The sequence below is a fragment of the Lucilia sericata genome, unplaced genomic scaffold, assembly GCF_015586225.1.
Source record: "Lucilia sericata isolate MDLA Ls3-8-SP2 unplaced genomic scaffold, ASM1558622v1 Contig007684F_arrow, whole genome shotgun sequence".
NCBI lineage: Eukaryota > Metazoa > Arthropoda > Insecta > Diptera > Calliphoridae > Lucilia > Lucilia sericata.
Window position 1 is genome coordinate 5,001 of NW_023997987.1, and position 9,103 is coordinate 14,103.

The 9,103-nt window shown below is 32.4% G+C and overlaps 3 non-coding genes across 3 annotated transcripts; all 3 read right to left on the minus strand.

The window, feature by feature from the left end:
- Window positions 1-90: 90 nt before the first annotated feature.
- Trnas-aga lies at window positions 91-172 on the minus strand. The gene has a single exon. It is a non-coding gene; the product is annotated as a tRNA-Ser (tRNA).
- A 1,101-nt stretch (window positions 173-1,273) lies between these two features.
- Window positions 1,274-1,355, minus strand: Trnas-aga. Its single transcript has one exon. It is a non-coding gene; the product is annotated as a tRNA-Ser (tRNA).
- Window positions 1,356-1,725: 370 nt separating this feature from the next.
- On the minus strand, window positions 1,726-1,807 carry Trnas-aga. The gene has a single exon. It is a non-coding gene; the product is annotated as a tRNA-Ser (tRNA).
- Between the last annotated feature and the right edge of the window lie 7,296 nt (window positions 1,808-9,103).

Consider the following 9,103-nt stretch of genomic DNA (forward strand, 5'->3'; position numbering starts at 1 on the left):
TATTGATAGGTTATTGTAGAAATTTTTTGTAGATAATTTGCTTTAAATTGAATATAAAAATTATTAAAAAAAAAGTATAAAAAACATCTTCGCAGTCGGTAGGATTCGAACCTACGCTCCCAGAGGGAATCTGATTTCTAGTCAGACGCCTTAACCGCTCGGCCACGACTGCTTATATAATTTAAGCAAAATTATAACAGAATAAAAACTAATGTTTTATGAAACAGTTAATGCTATGGACTAGACATTGGTCTTTAGACCAGTCAAATGTCTGGTCATTAGACCAGACATTTGACTGCCTATAACATCAGACATGGGACTACACATTAAATCTAACATAGAACTAGATATTAGCTTAGACATTAAACCAGATATTGGACTAGACATTGTTGCATCTGACACTGGACTAGATATTAGGCCAGACATTGAACATTCAACTTAACATTTGACAAGACACTAGATCAGACATAAACTATACATTAAACTCGACATTGGACTAGACAATGTACTTGCCACTGGACTAGACATTGATCTAGATATTGGACATTAAACTTGATATTTGACTGAACACTAGACCAGACATTTGGCTGCATAATAGATCAGACATTGGGCTAGACATTGAACTAGGCATTAAACAAGATATTGGACTAGGCACTAGATTTAACGTTGAGCTAGACACTAGACTTGACATTGGACTAAACATTGGTCTAGATATTTGACATCACACTTGATATTTGACTGTACACTAGACCAGACATTTGGCTGCATAATAGGTCAGACATTGGGCTAGACATTGAACTAGGCATTAAACTAGATATTAGACTAGGCACTAAATTTAACGTTGAACTAGACACAAGACTTGGCATTGGACTAGACATTGGTCTAGATATAGAACATTCAACTTAATATTTAACTGGATTAATATTTAACTGGCTGCATATTTGATCTGACATTGAACTAGATATTAGACTAGACATTGGTCCAGAAATTAAACTAAATATTGGACTAGATATTACACTATACATTAGACTAAATATTGGACTAGATATTAGACCAGACATGGACTAGACATTATGCTAGATATTGGACTAGACATAAGCTAGACATTGGACTAGTCATCAGATTAGACCAAACATTGGACTAGACATTTAACAATTAACTGCTTATTGGATCAGACTAGGCATTAAACCAGACATTAGACTAGATATTGAACTAGACATTGAACCAGTCGCTTAAATATATCGGAAGAATTGAATGTGGCAAAAAGACTTCTCGCAGTCGGTAGGATTCGAACCTACGCTCCCAGAGGGAATCTGATTTCTAGTCAGACGCCTTAACCGCTCGGCCACGACTGCGTACATAAACGTTTCGAGTTCAATATAAAAAATAAATGTTTTCTTAGTTCAAAAAAAACATTCCTCCAAACGATTTTTAAAAATTTCCTTTAAAATTAAAACAATTTTATTAAATTTAGACAAAATTCGAATAAAATTCGCTATGGGTTCAATTAGTATACATTTGATAAAAATATTAAGTTATTTTAAGAAAAAATAAATGAAAAAAAAATAAAAAAAAGTAAAAAAAAAAAAAAATATTTCATTCGGATTCGAACCCGTCATCCCAAAAACAATATTTTAAGTATTCAAAAGAAATTTATATTTTCTAAGTTTTAAAAATAATAGAAATTTATATTTTTATATAAAAAATAATTTAAAAAAATCTTCTCGCAGTCGGTAGGATTCGAACCTACGCTCCCAGAGGGAATCTGATTTCTAGTCAGACGCCTTAACCGCTCGGCCACGACTGCTTGTTTATCACTCACAGTTCAATACAACACACATACACCAACTAGTTTTATCGAACACCTACACACATTTTAACAAATTTAAAAAGTTAATCATATCAAATATTTAAATAAATAAATATCTATTTAAATTCAATCACAAAAAAACTATTTAAAAATTTATGCATTCAATCACACCACCACTCAAACAGCAAAAGATAGCTTTCAAAAAGATAAGATATTGAAAAGCAAAATCCCCAAAAAAAAAAAAAAAAAAAAAACACCAACAATTACTTAATTAATAAATGACTAGCTAAATAAATAAATAAGAAGTTAGAGGGAACAAGAAAAACAAACATATTTAAAACATGCCATACAATGTGGCACGTTTTAAATTAATGTTGTGGATTTTTCTTTTTTCCTATTATGTATATATTCTGTTGAAATCGGTGAAAAAAAAAATCACAAATTCTAATCGAAACTATTGTCGGCATTTTTCTAAGCTGCAAAAGAAGTTGTTTGTAGTCGGTTCTTTTCTATTTCCTTCATATACTCTTCAGTTCTTCTGCAAACCACTAAAACTTTAAAGCAGGTCTTCTTACGTGTTTTCTTGTCTTTGGTAATGTCTCTTGGCTTTTTGTAAAGTTTTCTGCCTTTTAACCGCAACTGAAGAAAAAAATACTATACGTCTAAGTTTGGCTGGGAAATCAAAGTAAGTGATGATGTAAAAAGTGAACAGTGGAAGGTGGAAAAAGGAACAGGGAAATTAACCAAGAGTAGGCTGGTATATGAACTAGAGTGAAACTATAGACTAGACTATAAAGTAGACTATAGTCTAGACTATAGACTAGTCCAGACTTTAGACTAGACTGTAGTCCAGACTATAGAATACACTATAGTCCAGACTATAGACTAGTCTATAGTCCAAACTATAGACTAGACTATAGTCCAGACTATAGACTAGACTATAGTCCACACTATAGACTAAACTATAGTCCAGACTATAGACTAGACTATAGTCCAGACTATAGACTAGACTATAGTCCAGACTATAGACTAGACTATAGTCCAGACTATAGACTAGACTATAGTCCAGGCTATAAACTAGACTATAAACTAGACTATAGTCCAGACTATAAACTACACTATAGTCCAGATTATAGTTCAGACTACAGATTATAGATCAGACTACAGTTCAGACTATAGTCCAGAATATAGACTATAGTCCAGATTGTAGTTCAGACTACAGTTCAGACTATTTAGAATAGACTATAGTCAGACTATAGACTAGACTATAGTCCAGACTATAGACTAGACTATAGTCCAGACTATAGACTAGACTATAGTCCAGACTATAGACTAGACTATAGTCCAGACTATAGACTAGACTATAGTCCACACTATAGACTAGACTATAGTCCAGACTATAGACTAGACTATAGTCCAGACTATAGACTAGACTATAGTCCACACTATAGACTAGACTATAGTCCAGACTATAGACTAGAATAGTCCAGACTATAGACTAGACTATAGTCCACACTATAGACTAGACTATAGTGCAGACTATAGTGCAGACTATAGACTAGACTATAGTCCAGACTATAGTACAGACTATGGACTAGACTATAGTCCAGACTATAGTCTAGACTATTGACTAGACTATAGTCCAGACTATACACTAGACTATAGTCCAGACTATAGACTAGACTATAGTCCAGACTATACACTAGACTATAGTCCAGACTATAGACTAGACTATAGTCCAGACTATAAACTAGACTATAGTCCAGACTATAGACTACACTATAGTACAGATTATAGATCAGACTACAGTTCAGACTATAGTTCAGACTATAGTTCAGACTATAGTTCAGACTATAGTTCAGACTATAGTTCAGACTATTGTCCAGACCAGTGATGCCAGGAGATTTTTTTCAGAAATCCCTACGCTTATGAGAAAAAATCCCTTTTTTCCCTACACCCACTTTTTATTTTCCCTACAGTTTTCCCTACACTACTTTTTTCCATTTTTTTTCAAAGTTTATCTTAAAAAAATACAAAAATAACATCAAAAACTAAAATATTAGCTCCGTTTTATAATATACATATATGTATGTATATTTTTTAATTTTTAGGAATGAAATTTCTAGAATTTAAATTCAAATTTTTTTTTTTCTTTCAATTTTACATCATACAAATCTTCCAACCCTGACTCTTCAGTTATGATTAAAAAAAAACAATTGAAAGATTTATGGCAGTATATCGAATCGTGATAAAAATTTATTTTATGTGCCTCCAACAAAAAAATTTTCATAAAATAATTATTTTAAATAAGGTTTACTTTAGCGTTTACTTTTTGCGGTTTACTTTTATAAATTTTCAGAACATTAAATTCATTTTTTCAATCCTGAGTTACTGCATTAAGCCCCCGACTACTCTATCTATAAGGAGTCAGAATATATCGCCCTACAGGATTGGCATAATCCAAAAAGTCGTTTCAAGAAAAATGGATATGAATATTTAATGACATTTAACTATTTTTTTAATAACTTTTAAACAAATCAAGGGGTTTTAAAAATCCAGATTCAGATAGTTGAGGTTAATATGTTTCTCATCTAAATTGAAATTAAATTTTTAGTTGTCTAATATTCACAAAAACGTGGGTTTTAGTTTTTACGTTTACAAAAAATCGATTTCACATCGAAAATAATAGACATATTTGAAATTTCATAAATCTATATGAAAGATTTTAGTATGCCGCATGTTTTGAAGAACTTAGTTCAAGAAAGCCGAATTTTGGATTATGCCAGTCTTGTAGCGATATGTAGGTACATATATTGTAGAAATTACAAGCGGAATTTTTACTAACGATACACTTAAAACTGATTTCATTTTTAATTTAAAAGTTTAATACATGAAAGAGTATATTTTTAGTTGTTAAAAACTATGAAATTGAAAAATCCCTACAATTTGACAATAGTAAGAAATCTTTCCCTTTTTCCCTACACGTGAAATTTTTGAAAAAAATCCCTACAAAAAGGGAAAAATCCCTACACCTGGCATCACTGGTCCAGACTATAGACTAGACTATAGTCCACACTATAGACTAGACTATAGTCCAGACTAAAGTCTAGACTTTAGACCTTGGTTCAGACTAAAGTCCAGGATATATACTACAGACTATAATCCAGACTATAGACTACACTCCAGATTATAGTACAGACTATAGACTAGACTAAAGTCCAGACTGCATACTAGACTATAGTCCAGACTAAGGTCTAATCCAGACTAAAGTCCAGACTATATACTAAAGATTATAGTCCAGGCTATAGACTATACTCCAGATTATAGTCCAGGCTATAGACTATACTCCAGATTATAGTTCAGACTATAGTCCAGGCTATAGATTAGACTATAGTCCAGGCTAGAGACTAGACTATAGTCCAGGATAGAGACTAGACTATAGTCCAGGCTATAGACACTATAGTCCACACTATAAACTTCATTAAAATCTTTTCCATTTTTGCCACCTTCCGCTGTAAATCTCTATTTGCAAATAATCTTTGTTAAGTATTTAAGTCTTAAAAACCACAAGAGAAAAAAAAAAAACAATAATAATATTGTTAAGGTTTTTTCCCTCAAATGTTTCCGATAAACATGGGTGTGTTTGTATAGTTTGTTCGACGAATCTAAAATCTATTGATTTTTCCATAATTCTTATTTCTTTTGCTTTAATGGTCGTAGAGTCGGCTTGGTGGCTTTGAAATTTTATAAACATAAAAATCTACTCATAAAATGCGTTGAATTGCACAAACATTTTTGTTGATGAAGTGCTAAAATGTTGTGGCAATTGTTGCAAGTATAAACGAGGTAATGGCTAGGAAAGTGTGGAGTGAAATAAGCGCTGCACACTAGCAGCTAAAATTAGACTTGGAAAATAAACAAAGAATTCTTCTCTTCGCTAGTGTAAACATTTCTCTGATCATACCTGATTCCTTTTTTTCTTAACTCATAGTTAAACAGGAATTTCTGTGACTTGCTCCTATTATTTATGATGACTTCCAACAATTGCTCCGCAGCAAAAAAACAAAAAAAGAAGTTATTAAGCCGACTACAGCTCTACAAAAAAAACTTAGGGGAGCAAAAAACTAGCCTCCTCTTAATACTTTGTTTATTTACTTCGTTGCCAATTCCATGCACGCGACTTTAGCATTCTCATCTTAAAGCCGCTAAAAGAAATCCACTAGAACTAGAACAAAATAATTGCATTTACAATGACACAATCACTCTAGAGAACCTGAACCAGATCCAGAGCTACAGAAAGAGATGAAATAGATGAAAATCCACTTTAACGACATACAACATATTTTTCATGTTCAAACTGAAAACAATTACAATTACAATACGAGTACAATTCCAAGTGCAACAACAAAACCAGCAACAAATTGTGTATTCTTGCAACGCTTTGAATTGTTTCTTCGTTGGCATTTATGATGTGTTGGCAACATTCATGTTTTTATTGACAAGATTTTTTTGTTATTCTGTTGTTGTTTTAGATTTGTGGCAAATTTTTGTTGTTTTCACACAACGTTTTTTTTTTTGTTCGTTCGTTTTTGCTAAGTGTCAATTTACAGTGCGTTGCTAATTAGTGGTTCAATTGTGTGAAGTTGAGAGGTAGAATAGACAATGTCCCAAGATTGTTTTTATGACAATTGATTGGGGAATTTTTAATGAAATACAAGAAGGGCTGGAAGACTATAGACTAGACTATAGTCCAGACTATAGACTAGACTATAGTCCAGACTATAGATTAGACTATAGTCCAGACTATAGACTAGACTATAGTACAGACTATAGACTAGACTATAGTCCAGACTATAGACTAGACTATAGTACAGACTATAGACTAGACTATAGTCCAGACTATAGACTAGACTATAGTCCAGACTATAGACTAGACTATAGTCCAGACTATAGACTAAACTATAGTCCAGACAATAGACTAGACTATAGTCCAGACTATAGACTAGACTATAGTCAAGACTATAGACTAGACTATAGTCAAGACTATAGACTAGACTATAGTCCAGACTATAGACTATAGTCCAGACTATAGACTAGACTATAGTCCAGACTATAGACTAGACTATAGTCCAGACTACAGACGAGACTATAGTCCAGACTATAGACTAGACTATAGTCCAGACTATAGACTAGACTATATTCCAGACTATAGACTAGACTATATTCCAGACTATAGACTAGACTATATTCCAGACTATAGACTAGACTATAGTCCAGACTATAGACTAGACTATAGTCCAGACTATAGACTAGACTATAGTCCAGACTATAGAATAGACTATAGTCCAGACTATAGAATAGACTATAGTCCAGACTATAGAATAGACTATAGTCCAGACTATAGAATAGACTATAGTCCAGACTATAGAATAGACTATAGTCAGACTATAGAATAGACTATAGTCCAGACTATAGAATATACTATAGTCCAGACTATAGAATAGACTATAGTCCAGACTATAGAATAGACTATAGTCCAGACTATAGAATAGACTATAGTCCAGACTATAGAATAGACTATAGTCCAGACTATAGAATAGACTATAGTCCAGACTATAGAATAGACTATAGTCCAGACTATAGAATAGACTATAGTCCAGACTATAGAATAGACTATAGTCCAGACTATAGAATAGACTATAGTCCAGACTATAGAATAGACTATAGTCCAGACTATAGAATAGACTATAGTCCAGACTATAGAATAGACTATAGTCCAGACTATAGAATAGACTATAGTCCAGACTATAGAATAGACTATATAATAGGACTATAGTCCAGACTATAGAATAGACTATAGTCCAGACTATAGAATAGAATATAGTCCAGACTATAGAATAGACTATAGTCCAGACTATAGTCCAGACTATAGAATAGACTATAGTCCAGACTATAGAATAGACTATAGTCCAGACTATAGACTAGACTAGTCAGACTATAGAAAGACTATAGTCCAGACTATAGAATAGACTAGTCCAGACTATAAAATACTATAGTCCGACTATAGAATAAACTATAGTCCAGACTATAAATAAACTATAGTCCAGACTATAGAATAAACTATAGTCCAGACTAAGAATTAGACCTATAGTCTCAGACTATAGAATAGACTATAGTCCAGACTATAGAATAGACTATAGTCCAGACTATAGAATAGACTATAGTCCAGACTATAGAAAGACTATAGTCCAGACTATAGAATAGACTATATCAGACTATAATAGACTATATAGACTATAGTCCAGACTATAGAATAGACTATAGTCCAGACTATAGAATAGACTATAGTCCAGACTATAGAATAGACTATAGTCCAGACTATAGAGTAGACTATAGTCCAGACTATAGAATAGACTATAGTCCAGACTATAGAATAGACTATAGTCCAGACTATAGAATAGACTATAGTCCAGACTATAGAATAGACTATAGTCCAGACTATAGAATAGACTATAGTCCAGACTATATAATAGACTATAGTCCAGACTATAGAATAGACTAAAGTCCAGACTATAAGTCGGTTTGTATTAGTTTCGACTATAGTGTAGTTTGTTCTATTGCTGATTCTATAGTCTGGTAGTTAGTCGATATTATAATCGAGACCTTGGTCTTGACTATAGACAAATGTAGACTATATTATAAAGTTATCTGTTGTGTAGTCTCGACAGTTTAGTGTAAAAAATTTCACCTTGGTCGTCGTTAACACTATTACCTGTTTAATTAAATATTCATTATGTAGTTTTGCCATTTTCTTTATTTTTTTTTTTTTTTTTTCAAAATTTATTACTAAAATAAAATTTAATTAAAAAGAAAATGTTGCATAAACATGTCTCCACAAAGAAACGAAAAACCCACTTGGCGTTTTTTTCTCTCTCCCTATATTTGCTTTAGCAGCCAGTTTCTCTACATTATTCCCATAAAATAGAACTTTAAACAGTCTACAGAGTCTATAGTCTTTAAATAGTGTTAAAGACACGAATTGTAGAACCAATGAAGAAAAACTTTACACAAATCCTTTGAAGTCTTCTTATGTAAAGTTTCAATTACATGTTGTAACAATTAGCAACATTGTTGCAACAAACTACCGATGGGTCCAAAGCAGACAATACAAAATTGTATTGACTTCGAAGAGAGGAGACATGATGAAATATCTTTGGCAGTCTAAGCAACAGAGGGGACTTGCTTTGATTTTTGTGTTGTGAGACTGTAAAATGACATTAACTATTTACTGTC